Source organism: Giraffa tippelskirchi, chromosome 1 (assembly GCF_054371585.1).
Source record: "Giraffa tippelskirchi isolate mGirTip1 chromosome 1, T2T-mGirTip1v1.2.pri, whole genome shotgun sequence".
NCBI classification, from domain to species: domain Eukaryota; kingdom Metazoa; phylum Chordata; class Mammalia; order Artiodactyla; family Giraffidae; genus Giraffa; species Giraffa tippelskirchi.
This window is the reverse complement of record NC_137275.1, coordinates 101,017,605-101,045,291: the sequence shown is the minus strand read 5'-3', so window position 1 is coordinate 101,045,291 and position 27,687 is coordinate 101,017,605.

Sequence of the window (27,687 nt, the reverse complement as noted above, 5' to 3'; positions counted from 1 at the left end):
TAGCAAGATGGTGGTCACCTACAAGCCAAGAGAAAAGGCTTCATAATAAAAATCTATATTGTCAGTGTCTTATCTTAGACTTAAAGTCTCCAGAACTATGAGAAATAAAATTCTATCTTTAAACCACCAAGTATGTGGCAGCCTGGACAGACTGATAGATTGTCAAAATATATTTAAGGTTAAAGCTTTATTGACATGAATTTACCCATAAGTAAGATAAACTATGAAAATGATAGTTTCATTTATAGAACAGAGTCATAGTAGCTTCTTTAACTACTACATTTCCAAAGGTTCAAATTTAAACTGTTTCAGTAGGTTACTTTTTTCCACTACTTTTGAATTACTATTCAAAAGAACTTCACATATACGTGTCTTTATTTCTGAGTTATAAATAGAAAACCAAAATATTTTTAAGCCTAAATATAAAACTCATGATTTGTGAATCAAATATTATTTGTTAACCTGAAGAATTCTATACTAATGAGTAGAACTTTGAAGAACTAAACATTGATTTATCTTATCGATACTTTTATACCAGTAATGATATCATTGAGTATAGATTTGAGAGCATTTAAATACGGATTGGGGCTTCCTTGGTAGCTCAGCCATTAAAGAATTAGTCTGGAATGCAGGAGACCCTAGTTCAATCCCTGGGTCAACAGATGCCCTGGAAAAGGGATAGGCTACTGACTCCAGTATTCTTTGGCGTCCCTGGTGGCTCAGATGGTAAAGAATCCACCTGCAACACAGGAGACCTGGGTTCAATTCCTGGGTTGGGAAGATCCCCTGAAGGAGGGCATGGCAACCCACTCCAATATTCTTACCTAAAGAATTCCCATGGACAGAGGAGCTTGACAGGCTACAGTTCATAGGGTCACAAAGAGTTGGACGTGACTGAAGCAACTGGGCATGCATGAAAAAATGGATTACTTTATTTAAAAACCTTCAAACAGGAGTGGTTTAATTAAAACTAAATAGAATAGAATTATACTGACAAGAATTTATAGCAGTAATGCAATAGTGATAGAAATGGAGCGTATCTTTTGTCAATAAGAAACAGCATTGTAATTTAGTGGAAAAAAGAAAATAAATAGGTAGGTTAAATCTGCAACTCAAGCAGATGATGGAACTTAATAATAACATTATTATTATTATTATTTATACCTTTTTAGCATAATATGTCCGACTTGAAAATCTTGTTGATTTACCCTATGGTCACATTTAAGCTCTCAAAAATTCTGTAATAAAAACCCCAGTGTTATGCACACTCTTACTCTTAAATTTTAGCTTCTTTGAAAGAAATTGAGGCTGGGAAAGAAGTTGTCTATTTGATTTAATACAGTTGGAAAAAGATGAAAACAGGGTTTCAGCCCAGGTGGATAACTAGGTGAGAGTACTAAGCTACATATTTCCATTCCACCATGGGGATTTTTAGAATTTTATTCCAAACTCTATTTTTTTTTCCTTTTCCCAAAATTTGCATCAACAACAACAAAGACAAGATGCTAAGAACTGTGTAAAATCATGTTTGTTGAGTGGAATGGAAAAAATTGAGAAAAATAGAAAACTTCTCCTTAGTTATTTTATCTTAAAGCATATATTATAGAGAATCTGAAAAGATTTTCACAATATTATATATTCCATAAAGATCCCAACTGACTTATGACTGACATTTTTTCCATTGTTTTCTATTGAAGGAAAAATCACAAAACATAAAACTATGCCTTTTAATGTACAAATCAATGGCATTTACTAGATTCACAATGTTTTGTAACCACTACCTCTATTACTCCAAAAAGAAACATTTTTATCACCTACAAAGGAAACCTTGTACTCATTAAGCAGCAACTCCAAATTTCCTCCTCTCTCCAGCCCCTGGAAACCTCAATCTTTTTATGTATGTGGATTTACTTATACTATATATTCAAACAAGTGGAATTATACAGTAGGTGATCTTCAGTGTCCAGCTTCTTTCACTTAGCATAATGTCTTGATTTCCATTCACATTGAAGCATTTAACAGTACTTTATTCCTTTTTATGGCTGAATAATATTCCATTGTGTATACATAACACAATTTATTCATTCATTCATTTATGATTTTTGAGTTGTTTGCACTTGTGGTTATGTGTGTGTGTGTGTGTGTTCTCAGTCACTCAGTTTTGTCTGACTCTGCAACTCCACCGACTGTAGTCTGCCAGGATCCTCTGTCCATGGAATTTTCCAGGCAAGAAATATATGTATATATGTATATATTTCAAGAAATATCTATTTAAGTCCTTTACTTTTTTTAAAAAAAATGAGTTATTTGTATTTCTGTGGTTGAGTTGTAAGAGTTCTTCATTTATTATGGGCACTAGACTCAGATATTAATAATTGCAAATATTATCTCTCATCCTCTTGGTTGCCTTTTAACTTTCCTGGTGTCTTTTGAATCACAAATTTTTGAAATTTTATCAAAATCTAATTTAATTTTTTCCTTTGTTGCTTGTGTGTTTGCTACTACATTTCAATAATCCATTTCTAAAACCAAGATTATGAACATGTATGTTTTATACTAAGGGTTTTATGCTTTTGTCTCTCATATTAGGGTCACTGATCCGTTTTCAGTTGATGGTGTGAGATAGAGGTTCAACTTATTTGCATGTACATATTCAGTTGTTTAATCACCATTTGGTGAAGAGTCTATATCCGCCCCCCCCATTAACTGATTTTAACACCTTTGTTGCAAACCAATTGACTACAGATGTACGGGTTTATTTCTGTACTTTTCATTAAATTTTATTGTTTTCTATGTGCCTGTTTCTAAAGTAATATCATGCCATCAAAGCATTATCATGACATTTTGATTATTGTAGATTTGTAGTAAGTTTTGAAATTTGGAAATGTAAGACTTCCAAATTTATTCTTCTTTCTCAAAAAGAAACTGCTGGGGACTTCTTGCAATTCTATGTTAATTTGCAAATTGGCTTTTCTTTTTCTGAAAATTTTGATAAAGATATGCTAAGAATTTTGATAGAGATTGCCTTGAACCTATAGATTGCTCAGGGTAGTATTGTTATCATAATATGATTAAGTTTAACAATCCATGAACATGGAATATATTTCTGTTTATTTAGAAAAGTGAAAGTGAAAGTGTTTAGTTGCTCAGTGGAGTCTGACTCTTTGGGACCCTATGGACTGTAGCCCACCAGGCTCCTCTGTCCATGAGATTATTCCCCCAAGAATACTGGAGTGGGTTGCTATTTTTTTTTGTCTCCATGGATCTTCTTTTTTAAGTTTTCTTTAACTTTTTCCAGTAATATGTTGTAATTTTCAGTATGCAAGTCTTGTTCCCTCTTGGTTAAATTTATTTCTCAGTATTTTCTTCTTTCTGCTTCTACTGTACATATATTTTTTTTCTTAATTTCTTGTTCAGATTGTTTATTACTAAAAAACACAACTGCTGTTTCCATTAACCTTGTACTTATGCATTTGCTGGATTTTTTATTTTCTCCAGTAGAATTTTTTGTGAACTCTTTGGGATTATATATATTTTTCTGATGAGCTTGTCAGAAAATAGTCATAATTTTTCTTCTTTATTTACAGTTTGGTACTTTTTATTCCTTGACCAATTTTCTTATCTAGCATGCTACAAAATGTTGCATGAAAATGAAAGTTGCTCAGTGGTGTCCAACTCTTTGTGATCCCATGGAAAATACAGCCTGTGGAATTCTCCAGGCCAGAATACTAGGGTGAGTAGCTGTCCCCTTCTTCAAGGGATTTTCCAAACCCAGAGATCAAACCCAGGTCTCCCAAACTGCAGGCAGGTTCTTTACCAGCTGAGTCACCAGAAAAGCAAAATGTTGAATAGGTGATGAAATGGGCATCCTTGTCTTGTTTCTGATCATAGGGACTGTGTTAGTCATTCAGTCGTGTCCGACTCTTTGCGACTTCACAGACTGTAGCCTGCCAGGCTTCTCTGTCCATGGAATTCTCCAGGCAAGAATACTGAACTGGATTGCCATTCCCTCCTTCAGAGGAACTTCCTAATCCAGGGATTGAACCCCGGTAATCTTAGGAAGGACATTTTCAAACTCTCACTCTTGAGTATGATGTTAGCTTTGTTTTTTGTTGTTGTTGTTAATAAATGTTTTTACCCTGTTGAGGAAGTCTTCTCTCTCTCTATTTTTTTCTAGTTTTTAGTCATCAAAATATTCTGTAATTTGTCAACTACTTTTTCTGCATCAATTGAGATGAACTATAGTTACCATTTTTCTTGGTTATGCAATTTGGTGTATTACATTAACTGATTTTCTTATGTTTAAACACTCTTGAATTCCTGGGATACATCCCACTTAATAATGCTATGTAACTCTTTTAATATGCTGCTGAATTTGGCTTGCCACAGTTTATTGAGGATATTTATGTCTATATTCACAAGTAATACTTATTTATAGTTTGCAGCAGGAGAGCATAAGAAGCTGAAATCTGACTAAGTGTCCACTAGCAGTGACATATGCTTTGAATTTAAAACTATAATCCTGAGAAAATCAAAATCAGATTATGGTCCACACAGAATTTGAGGCAGATGCAATTCTCTTTTTTTTTTTTTTTTCCTGATCACAACCTTTCTTTTTTCCATTCAGAGAAAGACAACTTACAACCTTAAAATTGGTTGGGACGTAAGAACAGGGAAATCTTTGTTGTATTTTTCTAAGAAAATCATTATCTTGTGAGTAAAAGTAAAAAGTGTCCTATAAGCAGTGGATTCTAGGGAGTTGTTTTCAAAGTTTCACAACAGTGTCATAGTTCAGTTAGTTCAATCGCTCAGTCATGTCCGACTATTTGCGACCCCATGGATCACAGCAAACCAGGCCTCCCTGTCCATCACCAACTCCCAAAGTTTACCCAAACTTATGTCCATCGAGTCGGTGATGCCATCCAGCCATCTCAACCTCTGTCGTCCCCTTCTCCTCCTGCCCTCATTCCTTCCCAGAATCAGGGTCTTTTCAAATGAGTCAACTCTTCATGTCAGGTGGCCAAAGTATTGGAGTTTCAGCTTCGACATCAGTCCTTCCAATGAACACCCAGAACTGATCTCCTTTAGGATAGACTGGATGGATCTCCTTGCAGTCCAGGGGACTCTCAAGAATCTTCTCCAGCACCACAGTTCAAAAGCATCAATTCTTCCACACTCAGCTTTCTTTGTAGTCCAACTTTCACATCCATACATGACTACTGGAAAAACCATAGCCTTGACTATATGGACCTTTGTTGGCAAAGTAATGTCTCTGCTTTGTAATATTCTGTCTAGGTTGATCATAACTTTCCTTGCAAGGAGTAAACGTCTTTTAATTTCATGGCTGCAATCACCATCTGCAGTGAATTTGGAGCCCCAAAAAATAAAGTCTGACACTGTTTTCACTGTTTCCCCATCTATTTCCCATGAAGTGATGGGACCAGATGCCATGATTTAGTTTTCTGAATGTTGAGCTTTAAGCCAACGTTTTCACTCTCCTCTGTCACTTTTGTCAGAGGCTTTTTAGTTCTTCACTTTCTGCCATCAGGGTGGTGTCATCTGCATATCTGAGGTTATTAATATTTCTCCAGACAATCTTGATTCCAGCTTGTGCTTCTTCCAGCTCAGCATTTCTCATGATGTATTCTGCATATAAGTTAAATAAGCAGGGTGACAACATGCAGCGTTGACGTACTCCTTTTCCTATTTGGAACCAGTCTGTGGTTCCACGTCCAGTTCTAACTATTGCTTCCTGACCTGCATACAAGTTTCTCAAGAGGCAGGTCAGGTGGTCTGGTATTCCCATCTCTTTCAGAATTTTCCACAGTTTATTGTGATCCACACAGTCAAAGGCTTTGGCATAGTCAATAAAGCAGAAATAGATGTTTTTCTGGAACTCTCTTGCTTTTTCAATGATACAATGGATGTTGGCAATTTGATCTCTGATTCCTCTGCCTTTTCTGAAACCAGCTGGAACATCTGGAACTTCATGGTTCATGTATTGCTGAAGCCTGGCTTGGAGAATTTTGAGCATTACTTTACTAGCACGTGAGATGAGTGCAATTGTGAGGCAGTTCGAGCATTCTTTGGCATTGCCTTTCTTTGGGATTGGAATGAAATTTGACCTTTTCCAGTCCTGTGGCTACTGCTGAATTTTCCAAATTTGTCAGCATATTGAGTGAAGCACTTTCAAAGCACCATCTTTCAGGATTTGAAATAGATCAATCGGAATTCTATCACCTCCACTAGCTTTGTTCACAGTGATGCTTTCTAAGGCCTACTTGACTTCACATTCCAGGGTGTCTGGGTGATTGATCACATCATCGTGATTATCTGGGTCATGAAGAACTTTTTTGTACAGTTCTTCTGTGTATTCTTGCCACCTCTTCTTAATATCTTCTGCTTCTGTTAGGTCCATACCATTTCTGTCCTTTATCGAGCCCATCTTTGCATGAAATGTTCCCTTGGTATCTCTAATTTTCTTGAAGAGATCTCTAGTCTTTCCCATTCTGCTGTTTTCCTCTATTTCTTTGCACTGATGGCTGAAGCAGGCTTTCTTATCTCTCCTTGCTATTCTTTGGAACTCTGCATTCAGATGGGAATATCTTTCCCTTTCTCCTTTGCTTTTTGCTTCTCTTCTTTTCACAGCTATTTGTAAGGCCTCCTCAGACAGCCATTTTGCATTTCTTTTCCAAGGGGGTAGTCTTGCTTTCTGTCTCCTGTAAAATGTCACAAACCTCTGTTCATAGTTCATCAGTCACTCTGTCTATCAGATCTAGCCCCTTAAATCAATTTCTCACTTCCACTGTGTAATCATAAGAGATTTGATTTAGGTCATACCTGAATGATCTAGTGGTTTTCCCTACTTTCTTCAATTTAAGTCTGAATTTGGCAATAAGCAGTTCATGATCTGAGCCACAGTCAGCTTCTGGTCTTGTTTTTGATGACTATATAGAGCTTCTCCATCTTTGGCTGCAAAGAATATAATCAATCTGGTTATGGTGCTGACCATCTGGTGATGTCCATGTGTAGAGTCTTCTCTTGTGTTTTTGGAAGAAGGTGTTTGCTATGACCAGTGCAACAACGAATTGTATCTAGTGTTGTAAAATAGCCACAGAACCTAATCAGCAGTCCCACCTAAGTCCCAAAAGCCTTTCATGTTGGGTATCTGAAGAAAATTAAGTCAAAGACCATGAGTATCAACCATCTGTCACTAGACTACACCTGTTAATACAGAATCAGGGAGGAACAAAGTATATCAAGGACTGTTATTACCATCTTTCTAAATTCCATATCTATGCGTTAATATGCTGTATTGGTGTTTTTCTCTTAGACTTACTTTACTCTGTATAATAGGCTCAGGCTTCATCCACTTTATTAGAACATTTCAAAAGTGTTCTTTTTAATGGCTGAATAATATTCCATTGTGTACATGTACCATAATTTTTTATCCATTCGTCTGCCAATGGAGATCTAGGTTGCTTCCATGTCCTAGCTATTGTAAACAGGGCTGCAATGAACACTGGGGTACATGTGTTTCTTTCAATTCTGGTTTCCTCAATGTGCATGCCCAGTAGTGGAACTGATGGGTCGTATGGCAGTTCTATTCCAGTTTTTTAAGGAATCTCTACACTGTTCTCCACAGTGGCTCTACTAGTTTGCATTCCCACCAACAGTGTAAGAGGGCTCCCTTTTCTCCACATGCTCTCCAGCATTTAATGTTTGTCAAATTTTTTATGACAGCTGTTGTGACTAGTGTGAGATGTCTGTTTAGTTCTTTGGCCCACTTTTTGATTGGGTTGTTTATTTTTCTGTTATTGAGCTGCATGTTCTTCTTGTATATTTTGGAGACTAATTCTTTGTCAGTTGCTTCGTTTGCTATTATTTTCTCCCATATAGGCTGCCTTTTCACCTTGCTTATAGTTTCCTTCGTTGTGCAAAAGATATTAATTATGCCCCATTTGTTCATTTTTCCTTTTATTTCCATTACTCTGGGAGGTACGTCATAGAGGATCTTGCTAGGATTTATGTCAGAGAGTGTTCTGCCTATGTTTTTCTCTGATGTTTTATAGTTTCTGGTCTTACATTTAGATCTTTAATCCATTTTGAGTTTATTTTTGTGTATGGTGTTAGAAAGTGTTCTAATTTCATTCTTTTACAGATGGTTAACCAGTTTCCCAGCACCACTTGTTAAAGGGATTGCCTTTTCTCCATTGTATATTTTTGCCATCTCTGTCAAAGATAAGGTGTCCTTAGGTGCATGAATTTATCACTGGGCTTTCTATTTTGTTCCATTGATCTATATTTCTGTCTTTGTTCCAGTACCATAACTGTCTTGATGACTGAGGCTTTGTTGTATAGCCTGAAGTCAGGCAGTTTGATTCCCCCAGTTCCATTCTTATTTCTTAAGATTGCTTTGGCTATTCAAGGTTTTTGTGTTCCCATAAAAGCTGTGAAATTATTTGTTCTAGTTCTCTGAAAAATGCCAATGGTAGCTTGATAGGGTTTGCATTGAATCAATAGATTGCTTTGGGTAGTATATTCATCTTCACTATATTATTTCTTCCAATCCATGAATCTGGTATATTTCTCCATCTATTTGTGTCATCTTTGATTTCTTTCATCAGTGTTTTATAGTTTTCTACGTATAGGTCTTTTGTTTCTTTTAGTTCAGTTCAGTTCAGTTGCTTAGTCATGTCTGACTCCTTGTGACCCCATGGACTAAAGCATGTCAAGCCTCCCTGTCCATCACCAACTCCTACACTTTACCAAAACTCATGTCCATTTAATTGGTGATGCCATCCCACCATCTCATCCTCTGTCGTTCCCTTCTCCTCCCACCTTCAATCTTTCCCAGCATCAGGGTCTTTTCAAATGAGCCAGTTCTTTGCCTTTGGAGGCCAAGGTATTGGAGCTTCAGATACAGCATCAGTCCTTCCAATGAATATTCAGGACTGATTTCCTTCAGGATGGACTGGTTGGATCTCCTTGCAGTCCAAGTGACTCTCAAGAGTCTTTTCCAACACCACAGCTGAAAAGCATCAATTCTTCAGCACTCAGTTTCTTTGTTGTCCAACTCTCACATCCATACATGACTACTAGAAAAACTGTAACTTTGACTAGGTGGACATTTGTTAGAAAAATAATGACTCTGCTTTTTAATATGCTGTCTAGGTTGGTCATAACTTTTCTTCTAAGAAGCAAGCATCTTTTAATTTCATGGTTGCAGTAACCATCTGCAGTGATTTTGGAGCCCCCCAAAATAAAGTTTTTTGCTGTCTCCATTGTTTCTCCATCTAATTGCGATGAAGTGTTGGGACCAGATGCCATGATCTTCATTTTTGGAATGTTGAGTTTTAAGCCAACTTTTTCACTCTCTTTTTTGACTTTCATCAAGAGACTCTTTAGTTCTTTTTCTCTTTCTGTCATAAGGATGGTGTCATCTGCATATCTGAGATTATTGATATTTCTTGTGGCAATCTTGATTCCAGATTGGGCTTCATCCAGTCCAGCATTTCTCATGATTTACTCTGCATATAATTTAAATAAGCATGGTTACAATATACAGTCATGATGTACTCCTTTCCCAATGTGGAACCAGTCTGTTGTTTCATGTCCAGTTCTGTTGCTTTCTAACCAACATACAGATTTCTCAAGCAGCAGTCAAGCAGTCTGGCAATCCCATCACTTTAAGAATTTTCCAGTTTGTTGTGACCCACACAGTCAAAAACTTTGGCATAGTCAATAAAACAGAAATAGATGTTTTTCTGGAACTCTATTGTATTTTTGATGATCCAATGGATGTTGGCAATTTGATCTCTTTCTTTTCTAAATCCAGGTTGAGCATCTGGAAGTTCATGGTTCACATATTGTTGAAGCCTGGCTGGAAAATTTTGAGCATTACTTTTCCAACATGTGACATGAGTACAATTGAGCAGTAGTTGGAGCATTCTTTGGCATTGCCTTTCTTTGGGATTGGAATGGAAACTGACCCTTTCTAGTCTTGTGGCCACTGTTGAGTTTTCCAAATTTGTCAGCATATTGAGTGAAGCACTTTCACAGCATCATCTTCTGTTATTTGAAATAGCTTAATTGGAAGTCCATCACCTCCACTAGCTTTGTTCGTAGTGATGCTTCCTAAGGCCCACTTGACTTCACATTCCACGATGTCTGGATCTAGGTGAGTGATCACACCATTATGATTTTCTGGGTCATGAAGATCTTTTTCATATAGCTCTTCTGTGTATTTTTGCCACCTCTTTTTAATATCTTCTGCTTCTGTTAGGTCCATACCATTTCTGTCCTTTATTGTGCCCAAAATTGCATGGCATATTCCCTTGGCATCTCTAATTTTCTTGAAAAGATCTTTAGTCTTTCCCGTTCTATTATTTTCCTCTATTTCTTTGCATTGATCATTGAAGAAGACTATCTTATCTCTCCTTGCTATTCTTTGGAACTCTGCTTTCAAATGGAAATATCCTTCCTTTTCTCCTTTGCCTTTCGTTTCTCTTCTTTTCTCAGCTATTTGTAAGGCCTCTTCAGACAACGATTTTGCCTGTTTACATTTCTTTTCTTGGGGATGGTTTTGATTACTGCCTCCTGTACAATGCCACGAACCTCCATCCATAGTTCATCAGGCATTCTATCAGATCTAATCTCTTGAATCTGTTTGTCACTCCCACTGCATAATCATAAGGGATTTGATTTAGGCCATACCTGAATGTTCTAGTGGTTTTCCTGACTTTCTTCAATTGAAGTCTGAATTTGGCAATAAGGGGTTTATGATCTAAGCCACAGTCAGCTCCTGGTGTTTTTGCTGACTGTATAGAGTTTCTCCCTCTTTGGCTGCAAAGAATATAATCAATCTGATTTCAGTATTGACCATCTGGTGATGTCCATGTGTAAGGTCTTCTCTTGTGTTGTTGGAAGAGGGTGTTTGCTATGACCAGTGTGTCCTCTTGGTAAAACTCTGTTAGCCTTTGACCTGCTTTGATTTTACTCCAAGGTCAAATTTGTCAGTTACTCCTTCGCAAGGTAAGATGGTGGACTGGAGGGCATGCACTCCTCTTCTCCTGTGAGAACTCCAAACTACCACTCGCTGCTGAGCAACCACCACCTTGAGAATGTTGGATCCCACCAAAAAAAGATACCCCACATTCAAGGGCAAAGTAGAAGCCCCAGCAACATGGTAGGAGGGCTGAAATCGTGTTTAGAGTCAAACCTCATTTCTGCCAGAGATGCTCAGAGGGCTCAAAAAAACCTTGCATGCAGTAGGACCCATAAACCTCACAGAGACTGAGCTAGAACTGTGTTTGAGTGGCTCCTGCAAAGGTATGTGTCAGCAGTGGCCTGCTTAGGGGCAAGGGCTCTGAGTGCAACAGACCTGGGTATGGCATAAGCTCTCTTGGAGATCACCATTAACCCCACCATAGAGCTTCCAGAACTTACACAGGACTAGGGAAACAGGCTCTCGGAGAGCACAAACAAAACCTTGTGTGCACCAGGACCCAGGAGAAAGGAGCAGAGACCCCCACAAGAGACTGACCCAGATTTACCCATTAGTATCCAGGAATCTCCAGCAGAGGCATGAGTCAATAGTGGCCTGCTACATGGTTGGGGGCACTGAGTGCAGCAGTGAATGCATGGGACTTTTTAAGGAGGTCACCGTTATCTTCACTACCTCCATGGTAGTTTGGCCTCAGGTCAAACAACAGGAAGGGAACACAGCCCCACCCATCAACAGAAAATTGGATTAAAGGTTTACTGAACATGGCCCTGCCCATTAGAACAAGACATAGTTTCCCCCTAAGTCAGTCTCTCCCATCATGAAGCTTCCATGAGCCTCTTATCCTTATCCATCAGAGGGAAGACAGAATGAAAACCACAGTTACTGAAAACCACAATTACAGAAATGCCCTATAGATATCAATTAGGTCTACCTGATCCATTGTATCATTTAAAGCTGGTGTTTCCTTGCTAATTTTCTGTTTGGTTGATCTATCCATAGGTGTGAATGGGGTATTAAAGCCCCCACTATTATTGTATTACTCTTAATTTCCTATTTCATGCTTGTTGGCATTTGCCTTATGTATTTTGGTGCTCCTATGTTGGGTGCATATACATATTTATAATTACCATATATTCTTCTTGGATTGATTCTTTGATCATTATGTAGTATCCTTCATTGTCTCTTTTCACAGCCTTTATTTCAAAGTCTATTTTATCTGATATGAGTATTGCTATTCCTTCTTTCTTTTGGTCTCCATTTTCATGAAATATCTTTTTCCAGTCCTTCACTTTCATTCTGTATGTGTCCCTTGGTTGGGTCTCTTGTAGACAGCATATATAGGGATCTTGTTTTTGTATCCATTCGGCCAGCCTTTGTCTTTTGGTTGGGGCATTAACCCATTCACATTTAAGGTAATTATTGATAAGTATGATCCCATTACATTTTACTTTGTTGTTTTGGGTTAGATTTTATAAATGTTTTATGTTTTTCCTGTCTAGAGAATATCCTTTAGCATTTGTTGAAGAGCTGGTTTGGTGGTGCTGAATTCTCTCAGCTTTTGCTTGTCTGTAAAGTTTTTGATTTCTCCTTCCTATCTGAATGAGCTCCTTGCTGGGTATAGTAATCTGGGTTGTAGGTTTTTCTCTTTCATTACTTTATGTATGTCCTGCCATTCCCTTCTGGCCTGAAGAGTTCCTATTGAAAGATCAGCTGTTATCCTTATGGGGATCCCCTTGTGTGTTATTTATTGCTTTTCCCTTGTTGCTTTCAATATTTGCTCTTTGTGTTTGATCTTTGTTAATTTGATTAATATGTGTCTTGGGGTGTTTTGCCTTGGATTTATGCTGTTTGGACTCTCTAGGTTTCTTGGACTTGGGTGGCTATTTCTTTCCCCATTTTAGGAAAGTTTTCTATTATCTCCTAAGTATTCTCTCATGCCCTTGCTTTTTGTCTTCTTCTTTTGGGACTCCTGTGATTCGAATGTTGGGGTGTTTAACATTGTCCCAGAGATCTCTGAGGTTGTCCCCATTTCTTTTAATTCTTTTTTCCTCTCTGCTCTATTTATTTCCACCATTCTATATTCCACCTCACTTATCCTCTCTTCTGCCTCAGTTATTCTACTGTTGGTTCCCTCCAGAGTGCTTTTGATCTCAGTTATTGCATTATTCATTATCAACTGACTCTTTTTATTTCTTTTAGGTTCTTGTTAAACATTTCTTGAATCTTCTCAATTCTTGTCTCTAATCTATTTATCTGTAGCTCCATTTTGTTTTCAAGATTTTGGATCATCTTTACTATAATTATTCTGAATTCTTTCTTAGGTAGACTCTCTATCTCCTCCTCTCTTGTTTGGTTTGGCGGGTATTTATCATGTTCCTTTACATGCTGACTATTTCTCTATCATTTCATTTTGTTTATATTGCTGTGTTTGGGGAGCCCTCTCTGTAAGCTAGAAGTTCGTGCTTCCTCTTTATTGTAGAGTCTGCTCCCTGTGGGTGGGATTGGACTAGTGGCTTGTAAAGGTATCCTGGTTAGGGTAGCTTGCATCTGTGTTCTGGTGGGTGGAGCTGGATCTCTTCTCTCTGGAGTGCAATGAAGGGTCCAGGAATAATTTTTGAGGTGTCTATGTCTTTGGCATAGCTTTGGGCAGTCTGTCTTTTAATGCTCAGTTTGGTGTTCCTGCTTTAATGGAGAATTAGCATGGTATGTCTTGCACTGGAACTTGTTGGCTCTTGGGTGGAGCTTGGTTTCAGTATGGGTATGGAGACATTTGGGTGAGCTCTTGTCTATTAATGTTCCCTGGAATCAAGACTTCTCTGATGTTCTCAAATTTTGGAGTTAAGCCTCCTGCCTCTGGCTTTCAGTCTTTCTCTTACAGTAGCCTCAAGACGTCTCCATCCATACAGCACAGGTGATAAAACATCTTGATTAGTGGTGAAACAATTATCCACAACAAGGAACACCCAGAGAGTTTCACAGGGTTACATAGAGAAGAGAAGAAAGTGGAGGGAGATAGAGGTGACCAGGAGGAGAAGAGAGGAAATCAAAAGAGGAGAGAGCAATCTAGCCAGTAATCAGTTTCTTAAGTGTTCTCCACAGCCCCGAACACCCAGAGAGATTCACAGAGTTAAGTAGAGAAGAGAAGGGGGAGGATGGAGATAGAGGTAACCTGGAGGAGAAAAGAAAGAGTCAAAAGAAGAGAAAGCAAACAAGCCAGTAATCAAATCCCTAAGTGAAAATGCACACTGAATATGAGATTCTTAAAGGTACAAAATTGATAGCAAATACCAAAAAGCAAAGATTAAAAATCTAGAATAGAGGTTAGACTCTCAAAAATACAATATAAAAAATACAAAACAATATCAACCAAAAAATTAATATATGTGTATATATATATGAAATTTGCTTTAAAATAGGTGCTTTTTTTGGCAAGGTGATAGTATGTTTTAAAAATGAAAATTAAAGGAGTAACAAAGACTTTTTATAAATATAAAGTGATACTATTAAAAATATGTCTAGGAATTTCTCTGGAGCTGTTATGGGAAATGTGGGGTCAGTTCAATGTCATATATTTCCTTATTCCAGCTTGTACTTGTTCTCAAGGTCTATAGGTCCCCTCCAATGCACAGTCAGTATTAACTGTAGGATTTTAATCTGTTGCACCTGTCACTTCCAGAGTGGTTCCCTCTTCTCTGTTTATTTTGGCTTTCTCCATTTGCAAGTCTCTTTAGTGTCTAATTTCCACTCTTACAGAAGAGGTGAAGCTGGCCATTTATTTAGGCTCACTTGTTCAGTTGAGTTGTGAAAGGGAGGGACACTGCAAACAAATATCACTGGCATGTGTGGGGAGTGCTCATAATGTGTGGACCACACTGCATTTGCCACAGTCCAAGGTGGCACGTGCTTCCTGGGTCTACATTGCTCAGGCTCCAGGGTGCTCTACAAGGGCACTGTCCCATGTGTGCCCTGCATTTCATGCACTTCCCAGGTCTAAGTCACTCAGGTTCTCAGGTACTCTGCCAGGGCACAGACCCAGATGGACGTTTTGTCCCCTTTCCAGGTCTGAGCAGCTCAGGCGACCAGGTGCTTGGCGAGCACACTGTCCCAAGTGGACCACGTGTCTTAATCACCTCCCCAGCCACAGCCGCTCAGTTTTCCAGATTCTCCTGGAGAGTACAATCTTAGGTGTGCCATGTGTCTCCTCTGGGGAGCTGATCTCAGGATACAACACTCCAGGCAGCTTTCAGCTGTCCAGGATCCCAGCAAGATGGGGTTAGCAATTGGGAGCCTGCTTACAGTTTAGTGGAAGTTGCCATCTCTGGGGCGGACATTGCAGCAGCCCCTCACCTTCTGGCTCTGGCCTTCACATATTTGCCTCTCTGCCTTGGGTGGCGGGAGAGGGGCCTATATGGCAGCTGGCTTGCTCTCTTTTGATATTTGCTCAGTTCTTTGTTTTGTGAGCATGCCAGGGGTCACCTTGTTGTGTTAGAGCATTTCATGGAAAACGTCTTTTTTTTTTTTTTGTCTTTGTGGCTATCCCAGGGTTTGGGTTGCTATCTCAGATTGTCCTCAGGGCATTCAGGCCTGGTTGTTAACTAAGGATCAATAATGCAGCCCACACCTCCCTGCTCAGCTCTCACTTGCTGGTGGAGGATGCGAGTGTCTGGGCTACTTCACAGGGAGTTGCAGTTAGGTGCATATTCCTTGTTTTTTTTTTTTCTCCTCCTAGTTATGTTTCCCTCTGAGATTCCAAAACTCTCCACAGAGCACCTGACCTGTGAGAGGATTTCCTACTGTGTGGAAACTTCTCCTCCTTCATGACTCCTATCCCAGGATGGGTCTCTGTCCCTAAATCCTTTGTCTCTGTTTTTCTTTTATATTTTATCCTTCCTCCTTTTGAAGAGATTGGCTGCCTTTCTGGGTGCCTGGTGTCCTCTGTCAGCGTTCAGAAGCTTTTTTTGTGGAAGTTGCTAAACATTCTAATGATCGTTTGATGAACTTATGGGGGAGAAAGTGGCCTCTCCATCCTACTCCTCTGCCATTTTGGGACAGGCTCTGGTATGCATATTTTTTTGCACATAATTGCCATTAACTCTCAATGCTCTTGTATTCCTAAAACTAACATAGAATTCGTAAAATATAAGGGTTTAATATTATAATAAATATTGCATATTTTATACATACAACTTCAAAGTGATAGTTATAAATCTAACCAGTCATATGATTGCTATATATTAGTATGATTTATATATATAATTATTTAAAATACCTAATGGCAAGTAAATTTTGATTAAATCCTATCAAAACAAGTTTAATATAATTATTTGGTTTAGAAATTGATATGATAAATCTTTCAATTATCACCTTGAATTTTTAAAAACATCAATTTTATGTATGTATAGGTAGACTGAAGTCATGAAATTAAATGAGATATAGAACTAGAAAGAAAAATAGAACATATGACTCTTTAAACTGAAATTGATTTTCAAGTCTTATTATTTTATATTTGACAGGATATCCAAAAGTCATACTTGATTGAATTTGAAAGTATCTTTTATTTTCAAAGAAAAAATGAATGAATTAGAAAGTAAAGGTAAAGACAGTCCACACATGAAAAGACTGTAGATTGACCCTGTTTTTACTGCTTTCTGAACTTTGCCCCTCTGTCTTCAATGCTTCATCTCCTATCTTTTCAACTCTTGCATCTGACAATAATATGTGGTGCCAGTGTGAGTATTTGAAATGTCAAATGCTCACATTCGATCACAGTGTTATTGATTATGTCATGTCCATATAACTGCACAGACAACTTCTGATAAAATGATAGTGTGCTTGGTTGTTTCTGAACTGAGGTTAAGATCTATTACAAGATCGTATACTTTGCCCAGAGGTTTATTATTTTGATGAAAATTGAATCATAGCAATATTTTCCAAAAGTCAGTAAAGATAGTGTTTAATATGTCAACAAATAATAAAATATAAATATCTTAAGAATGATAAAATTTGATATCTTGTTTTTTTTTTCATTTTGTTATGGCAAATTTTCAGAGATAAATACCTGCCATTAATCTGTCATAAAATGTTAGATGTGTTGTAATCATAGCTTGTTAGTAATAATAATAAGGCAAGTTAGTCTAATAACACGTATCTGAATCTTAAGAAACCATTTATTCTAAACAAAAGTAACATAGCACAGTAAAAGAAAAACAAAATTTTCAGTTAATTCAACTCACTAATTTAAATGGTAGCCTTTGAGATTTTATAAGACAGCAATTTTAACTTTGTCTATTATTTAATGCTAATTCATTATATAAAATTTTAACAGTGAGTTTCATCTAAAAGCAAAGCTTTTTTAATGTTTTCTCTTTAAACATAAAAATAACAAGAGGTACTGTGGAAAATTCTTAAAGAGATAAGAGTACCAGACCACCTTCCTGAGAAAATGGTATGCAGGCCAAGAAGAAACAGTTAGAACCAAAAATGAACTGATTGTTTGAAAATTGAGAAAAGAATACAACACAGCTGTATATTGTTATACAGCTGATTGTTAAACCCTGATTATTTAACTTCTATGCATAGTGCAACATCCTAAATGCTGGGCCAGATGAATAACAAGCTGGAATCAAGATTGCCAGGAGAAATACCAACAACCTCAGATATACAGATGATACCACTCTAATAGCAGAAAGTGAAGAGGAACTAAAGAGCCTCTTGATGAGGGTAAAAGAGGAGAGTGAAAAAGCTGACTTGAAACTCAACATTCATAAAACTAAGATCATGGCATCTAGTCTCATGACTTCATGGTAAATGGAAGGGGAAAATGTAGAAACAATGGCGAATTTTATATTCTTGGGCTCCAAAATCCCTGCAGACAGTGACTACGGCTGTGAAATTAAAAAGATGCTTGCTCTTTGGAAGGAAAGCTGTGATAAAACTTGACAGCATATTAAAAAGCAGAGACATCTCCTTGCCAGCAAAGGTCCATATCCTAAAAGCTATGGTTTTTTCTAGTAGTCATGAACCGTAAAGAAGGCTGAGCACCCAAAAATTGATGGTTTTGAATTGTGGTACTGGAGAAGAGTCTTGAGTCCCTTGGACCGCAAGGAGATCAAACCAGCCAATCCTATGGAAAATCAACAGTGAATATTCACTGGAAGAACTAATGCTGAAGCTAAAGCTCCAATACTTTGGCCATCTGATGAAAAGCGCTGACTCACCGGGAAAAAACCCCTGATGGTGGGAAAGATTGAAGGCAAAAGGAGAAGGGGGTGGCATAGAATGAGATGGTTAGATAGTATCACTTACTAATGTACATGAACTAGAAAAAACTTTGGGAGATAATGGAGGACAGAGGAGCTTGGCATGCTGCAGTCCATTGGGTTGCAAAGGGTTGGACATGACTTAGTGAATGAACAACAACTACACTCTGAGAAAGCAAAACCTTTCTCTGACTCATGAGAAATTGCATTCATAAGAATATTTTGAGTTTGTATTTTATATATATTTTTAATTGAAGTGTAATTTTTTTCAATGTTATATAGAGGAAGAATGACAACCCACTCCAGTATTCTTACCTGAGAAATTCCATGGACGGAGCAGCGTGGCAGGCTACAGTCCATGGGTTGCAAAGAGTAGGACACAACTGAGTGACTAAACAACAACAACGTTATGTTAGTTTCTGCTGTACAACAAAATGAATCAGCTGTATATATACGTATAGCCCCTTCCTCTTGAACCACCCTCCAATTCTGTATTCGACCCCCTCTAGGTCATCACGGAGCACCAAGCTTAGCTCCCTGTGCTATGCATCCACTTCCCACTAGCTATCTATTTTACAAATGATAGTGTGTGTATGTCAGTGCTACTCTCCCAATTCATCCTACCCTTCCCTTCCTGCCATGTCCACATGTCCGTTCTCTAATCTGTGTCTCCATTTCTATTCTGCAAATAGGTTCATCAGTACTTATTTTTCTAGATTCCATAGATATGTTAATATACGGTTTTTGTTTTTCTCTTTCTGACTTACTTCATTCTGGATGACAGACTGTAGTTTCATCCACATCACTACAGATGACCCAATTCGTTTGTTTATATGGATTAGTAATATTTCATTGTATGTATATACCACATCTTCTTTATCCATTCATCTCTCGATGGACATTTAGGTTGCTTCCATGTCCGGGCTATTGTAAATAGTGCTGCAATGAACACTGGGATCATGAGTCAGTCTTTTAAATTATGGTTTTCTCAGGGTATATGCCCAGTAGTGGGATTGCTGGATCATATGGTAATTTTATTTTTAGTTTTTAAGAAACTTCCATACTGTTCTCTATTGTGGTTACATCAATTTACATTCCCACCAACAGTGTAAGAGTGTCCCCTTTTCTCCACACCCTCCCCAGCATTTATTATTTGTATTTTTTTTTTGATTATGGCTATTCTGACCATTGTGACATGATACCTCATTGTAGTTTTGATCTGCATTTCTCTAATAATGAGCAATGTTGACCATTTTGTCATGTGTTTATTGAGTGTGTATATTTAACTTTAGAATTTCTGGAATGGTATTTAAGGAATGTTCTTCAGAATAGTTATTAATGAACACTTCATTTAATTAAAATCTTTTCAGTTTTATGCTTCAAATGTCTAAAATTATAAAAATAGATACAACTTGCAATAGTGCTTTGCAGTGTTGGAGGATGGATTTAAATGTTTATCAAAATGCACAGCATAGCAAGAAATAGTGTCATTTTAAATTCACAGTTAATAAGTTTTCAGAATTTTAATTAATAATTTTCTAAATTAGAACAAGATTAAGAAGAGTAGATATTCACTTATCTACATAAGTAGATGATATAAATGTATTCTGACAAAGTAAACAGTGGAAAAATACATTTGTAGAGAAGTCTCAAAAGAAAGAATTGTAGAAATCTGTCAAAGAAACCTCAAACATTTCCTATTCCTAGAGGGTTTTGCCTCTTTCAGTCAGTGCAAAATGATTAGAATATGGCCAAACCATCATTGCTCTACTGCTCAATAGAAAATAGGTTATTTGACTGGCTCAGAGTCTCCTGATACGTGAAACAGTGTACATGAGTCTCCATGAGGAGGTAAAAAAATTGTACACTAAAAACTGTAAGACAGAGACTTCTTGGTGGTCCAGTGGTTAAGAATCCATCTCCAATAGAGGGAACATGACTTCTATTCCTGGTCTGAGAAGATCCCACATGCCACGGAGCAACTAAGCCCTTTCACCACAACTACTGAACCCACGTGCTACAACTACTGAAGCCCAGATGCCTAGAGCCTGTGCTCTGCAACAAGAGAAGCAACCACAATGAGAAGTCTGAGCACCACAATAAAGTGTAACCCCCACTCATAGCAGCTAGAGAAATCCCTTTGCAGCCATGAAGACCCAGCTCTGCCAGAAGTAGATGAACTAGTTTTAAACAACTAGAAGACATGAATAAAAGAAATCAATCACAAATAGAAAGTTGGATCCATATCTTATATTACACACAAAAGAAGCTGTTCAAATGGATTAAATACTTAAATGTAATTCTTGAGACCATAAACAAAGACGAAAAAACAGTGAAACATTTCTTGATACTAATATTGGCAATGATTTTTTTTGGAAATGACACCATAAGTATGGGAAACAAAAGCAAATATATACAAGAGAGACTACATCAAACTAAAAAACATTTGCATAGCAGTGGAAAAAATCAACAGAGAGATAAAGCAAACTATGTACAGAATTGGAGAAATATTTGCAAATCATATTTGCAAATCATAACTTAAGAGGTTAATATCCAAAGTATAAATGAAATTCATACAATGCAATAGCAAAAAAACAAATAATTCAATAAAAATTAATTTGAATAGATATTTATCTAGAGAAGACTACATATGGCAAACAGATAGAAGAAAAAGTACTCAATTACTATTCATCAGAGAAACGTAAATCAAAATCACTAAGGGCTACTATCTCACGTCTTTTAGGATAGTAATTTTCAAAACAAACAAAAAAAATAAGTGCTAGAGATGGTGAAGTATAAAGAGACAACTTGTACATAGTGGTAAGGCTCTAAATTGGTACAGTCATAATGAAAAGAATATGGAAATTTCTCAAAAAATTCAAAATAGAAGTAGCATATGATCCAACAATTCTACTTCTCAGTATATACCCAAAGGAAACAAAATCAGAATCTTGAGGAGACATCTACACTTTCTCTTTCATTACAGTATTACAGTAGCCAAGATATGGAAGCAACCTAAATGACCATAAATGGATAAAATATTTAAAAAGAGACATATACATATAATGAAATATTCAGAGCTAGAAGGAGACCCTGCATTTGTGACAATATGAATTGTCCTGGAGGGTATTATGCTAAGTGAAATAAGTCAGAGAAAGACAAATACTGTAAGATTTTATATATGGAAACTAAAATAGTCAAACTCACAGAAGCAGAGAGCAGTATAGTATCAATTATGCAAAATAAATAAGTTCTGGAGATCTTGTGCCTATAGCTGACAATATTGTATTGTATACTTAAAATCTATGATGATAGATCATATGTTAAGTGTTTTTACCACAATATATAATATATATTTATTCTTATATATTACATATAGTAAATAAATAGCAAATATGTATTTAATGACAATAATAAAGGTTAGAGGAAACTTTAGGAGATGATTTCTATGTTCTTGGCCTTGATGGTGGTGACCTTGATGGTGGTGACAGTGTCTTAGTTTAGTTGTTTTCTTTAGTCGCTAAGTCCTGTCCAACTCTTTTGCAGCCCCATGGACTGTAGCCTGTCAGACTCTTCTGTCCATGGGATTTTCCAGGTGAAAATACTGGAGTGGGTTGCCATTTCATTCTTCATGGGGAACTTCCTGACCCAGAGATTAAATCTGCATCTCCTACATTGCAGGCAGATTCTTTTCCGTGGAGTCATCTGGGAAGCCCTTCCTGATTTTATACTTATTCCTAAATTCCTCACTTTATACACTAAATACGGCTTTTTACATGTCATATCATTATTTTAGTGCACAGTATTTTACATGTCAATCATACCTCAGTAAGTGATATACCTCAATAATTTTATAAAAATGAGATTAAGGTGTTGAACCACAGTTTTAGGTAAAATTTGTAAAAAGTAGAGTCAGGAGCCAGTTTATGCACAGATTAAACAATAGTGTTGTTTGTCTCTAGAAAGCTTAAGTATAAAGTTCCACTAAAGATAGTGGAAAGAAGTAAAAAAAAAAAAAAGAAAGAAAGAAAGAAAGAAAAGAAAAGATAGTTGACAGGCTAAATTCCAAGATTTCAGAGATTAAGTAATTTAAATTGAAGGCAGAGGAAGTTTAACTGAAATAGAATTAAAGTGAGATTCTATAAGTTTCAAAGAATGTTTTGCTTGATTTTAGAACAAAGTACCTAAATTCTTAGAAATAATCATAAAAGATTGTTGGCCAGTGTAGTTCTGAGCATCTTAATAAACAATTTAAAACTCTGGGGCAGAAGTTAATCTGTATATTTTTGTCTAGTAGAGATTTGAATAACCGCAGAATATATAGCCCCAAATATTTTAGTTTATTGCCTTGTTGAACATTAACCTGTTTTGTATAAACAGCCATAAATTTGTACTTTCCCTAAATTTATTTATTAAATTGCCCATGTATACTAAACTTCTCAAGTTTTTGTTTGAATTTCAACATCTATTGGTCACCTCATGATAAGTTAAATAAAATCTCTGACACATATTTATTTTGCATATGTTTGCAATGAATTAAGCACAGCCATTCAATATCATTATCAGATTTTGACCTAGAAAAGAGAAAAATCAGAGGAACATTAATAATGATTTTTGGTTTCCTGTGGAATACAGATTAGAGATGATCTCTGTGTTTTTACATGACAAATCATAATGACTGAATTAAATGGAAACACATGTTTCAAGAAACATTTTCCTTGCAGTCAGTACATTATAATATTGACCTTATAGTTGTCTCAGATGCTGTAAAATGTATTTCACTTAGCAGTTATATACTAACACACTGGGTAAAGAAGATGGCACTTTAACATTCAAAGCATATTTCTGCTATATGGCTATTAATATTCTTTATGACTGAATTACTCTGTAATTTGGCTATCCCAACTAATTTGCCTTTGGAAACATTTTATATATTAATAAAATAGAATGAATGATTTCATTACTTATAAACATAGTAAAAATGTTGGAAAACAGATTGGAGCTTATTTCTCAGCTCTGACACTTAAATTATAACAGGATGAACCAATCACACATTAAATATTTCTTATTTTCAAATATTGCACTGTGAAACTGGGTTATCCATGGTTCTTCCTAAGAGGATTATTATACAAATAAATTTAGTTAGTATCTATAAAAAAATTAGGGTGTTACCTAGCACAAAATAAAATTTCAAAAATTGTTATCAGCTATTAAAACTTTAATTGCTGCTAGTGAAATATGTTCCATGGTGACATAACACTATTATAAGGATTCAGTGTACATTAGCTATTGACATGAAATATCAGAAGGCTTAAATATAAAATTTTCAGACATATATAAATGTCTAAGTAGCAAAGATAAAAATTAGAAAAATATTTTATCAGTTTGTCTTCAAAATTAAGTTATTTTTAATAAAATCTTTACATAAAATCACTTTAATTTCTAATAAGTGTAGATTCTTTTCAAAGATAATTATATTATTTATATTTTCTAAGGAATTTTATTCTGTAAGCAGTGATCTTATTTTTACTGCTGGTTTGTTAAACATTACATGCTAAAACATTTATCTTATATTATATTGTCCTAAAATTTAGAGGAGCTAGGGCTTTCCTGGTGGCTCGGATGATAAAGAATCTGCCTGCAATACAGGAGATTTGGGTTGGATCCCTAGGTCAGGAAGATCCCCTGGAGAAAGGCATGGCAACCCACTCCAGTATTCTTGCCTGGGAAATCCCATGGACAGAGGAGCCTGGCAGGCTATAGTACATGGAGTCATAGAGTCAGACATGACTTTGTGACTAAGCAGCAGTAGCAACAGCAGCATATTAAAAAAATAAATAAATAAAAGCAAAAATATGATATTAGTCTCTTATCTTTGTTTTAAAAAATTTTTTTTTCATCAATGGAATATTAACCTGCAGCTGATCTTAATTGTTACAAAGTGTGGTTTTAGGAACCAGGCTTTTGGTCTTCTATAAAAAGTCAGCTTTTACTTCAAACAGAGAACCTCACATTGGGCTATTAACAAGTTTTACAGAATTAAATGGGCACTCTGGCATAGAAAGGGTAGAAGTTCTGTAATATTCCAAGTAAAAACATGGATTATATGTCTAAGTCTTCTTTTTAAACTCAGATACAGGGCTTCCCTGGTGGCTCAGATGGTAAAGAATTTGCCTGTAATGCAGGAGACCTGTATTCAGTTCCTGGGTTGGGAAGATTCCCTGGAGGAGGGCATGGCAATCCACTCCAGTATTCTTGCCTGGAGAATCCCATGGACAGAGGATCCTGGAGGGCTACAGTCCATGGGGTCCCAAAGAGTCAGACATGACTGAGTGACTTAGCACAGCACACATACTGGCCAACATTTAAGAATAAAAGCTAAGTGGGCTTTCACTTCCAAATATGATCAAGAACAGGGTCAGAACCTACATTCAGATGTTCACAACTGGAAAACTGGACAAAAAGATATATTTAAAAATATAGGCAGATCTTAGCCAAGAAATAGCACAGGGTTGCTGTGAGCCTTATATGCTGTTGGATGTCACTTTCCAGGTCAGGAAGCAGGGGAGTGGATCTCAAACAGAGCCTTACAATCCTCCGAAGTTGAGGAGATCAGAATTCGGACAGGCAAGGTGAGGTGTCTGTAAGTTGCAAAACAGAGGTCCATAGAGAAAGAAAGAATGCTAAAAACATGTGCAGGCATCCTGTTGAGTCAGCTGACTATTATAACATGCGGGCATCTTGTGAGATTACTGAGCAAAGAACTCATGTGGAACAGACAAGTGTTTAAACAGCTGAGCAGAGAGTCCTTGTTCATCATGTGGAGTTTGGAGAGCAGATCCTAGAAGGGTCAAATCAGTAGTAATAAGCACAAATTATTCCTAAATTGAAGGCTACTATGTACCCATCCATTGAAAGCTTTAATATAAGCTTCTAAGGCAAGGGTGTACAAACTTTTCCTAAAGGGCCAGCTGAGAAATATTTCAGTCATTGCAGACCACGTAAGATATATGTTGCCTGTTATTCCTTGTTTTTGTACTGCTTTTTATTACAGCCTTTAAACATATGTAAGGGCATGACAACACACTCCAGTATTCTTGCCTGAAAAATTCCATGGACAAAGGAGCCTGATGGGCTACAATCCACAGGGTCGCAAAGAGTTGGACATGACTGAGTGACTGAAAAACAACAACAACAAAATAAGTGTTAAGTGTTAGACTTTTATTTATTTTTTACTTATTTTGTTGTTTTTGTTGTTCAGTCACTCAGTCATGTCCAACTCCTTGCAACCTCATGAACTGCGGCACAGCAGATTTCCCTGTCCTTCACTATCTCCTGGGGCTTGCTCAAACTCCTATCCATTGAGTCAACGATGCCATCTAACCATCTCATCCTCTGTAGCCCGCTTCTCCTCCTGTCATCAATCTTTCCCAGCATCAGGGTCTTTTCCAATGAGTTGACTCTTTGCCAAAGTAATGGCATTTCAGCATCACTTATGGTCAACACTTTATCAAAGTACTTTGTAGTGACAAACATGTCTCCTAAACATTGCTCCTTTAAAAGAGTATAGAACTAAAACTATCAGTTAATTCAACATGAATCAACAAAATAATTTGTCTCTTAGTCTCAAAGTACTACAAAAAAGAAACCCCTTTTTCCTTTTATATGAATAATTATACCAGTTTTCCTAATTTATTTTGTATTATAGTTAACATTTTTTTTAATTCATTTATTTTTTTTAATTAGAGGCTAATTATTTTACATTATCGTAATGAGAAAAGGCAAAAAGATAGGACACTGAAAGATGAACTCCCCAGGTTGGTAGGGGCCCAATATGCTACTGGAGATCAGTGGAGAAATAATTCCAGAAAGAATGATGGGATGGAGCCAAAGAAAAAAAAATACCCAGCTGTGGATGTGGCTGGTGATAGAAGTAAAGTCCGATGCTGTAAAGAGCAATATTGCATAGGAACCTGGAATGTTAGATCTGTGAATCAAGGCAAATTGGAAGTGGTCAAACAGGAGATGGCAAGAGTGAACGTCGACATTCTAGGAATCACCGAACTAAGATGGACTGGAATGGGTGAATTTAACTCAGATGACCATTATACCTACTACTGTGGGCAAGAATCCCTTAGAAGAAATGGAGTAGCCATCATGGTCAACTAAAGAGTCCGAAAGGCAGTACGTGGATGCACTCTCAAAAGCAACAGAATGATCTCTGTTCGTTTCCAAGGCAAACCATTCAATATCATGGTAATCCAAGTCTATGCCCCGATCAGTAACGCTGAAGAAGCTGAACTTGAATGGTTCTATGAAGACCTACAAGACCTTCTAGAACTAACACCCAATAAAGATGTCCTTTTCATTATAGGGGACTGGAATGCAAAAGTAGGATGTCAGGAAACACCTGGCATAACAGGCAAATTTGGCCTTGGAGTACAGAATGAAGCAGGGCAAAGGCTAATATAGTTTTGCCAAAAGAATGCACTGCTAATAGCAAACACCCTATTCCAACAACACAAGAGAAGACTCTATACGTGGACATCACCAGATGGTCAACACCAAAATCAGATTGATTACATTCTTTGCAGCCAAAGATGGAGAAGCTCCATACAGTCAGCAAAAACAAGACTGGGAGCAGACTGTGGCTCAGATCATGAACTGCTTATGGCCAAATTCAGACTTAAATTGAAGAAAGTAGGGAAAACCACTAGACCATTCAGGTATGACCTAAATCAAATCCCTTTTGATTATACAGTGGAAGTGAGAAATAGATTTAAGGGACTAGATCTGACAGACAGAGTGCTTGATGAACTACGGGTGGAGGTTTGTGACACTGTACAGGAGACAGGGATCAAGACAATCCCCATGGAAAAGAAATGCAAAAAAGCAAAATGGCTGTCTGAGGAGGCCTTACAAATAGCTGTGAAAAGAAGAGAAGCGAAAAGCAAAGAAGAAAAGGAAAGATATTCCCATGTGAATGCAGAGTTCCAAAGAATAGCAAGGAGAGATAAGAAAGCCTTCCTCAGTGATCAATGCAAAGAAATAGAGGAAAACAACAGAATGGGAAAGACTAGAGATCTCTTCAAGAAAATTAGAGATACCAAGGGAACATTTCATGCAAAGATGGGCTCAATAAAGGACAGAAATGGTATGGACCTAACAGAAGCAGAAGATATTAAGAAGAAGTGGCAAGAATACACAGAAGAACTGTACAAGAAAGGTTTTCATGACCCAGATAATCACGATGGTGTGATCACTCACCTAGAGCCAGACATCCTGGAATGTGAAGTCAAGTGGCCCTTAGGAAGCATCACTACAAACAAAGCAGCTGGAGGTGATTGAATTCCAACTGAGCCATTTCAAATCCTGAAAGATGATTCTGTGAAAATGCTGCACTCGATATGCCAGCAAATT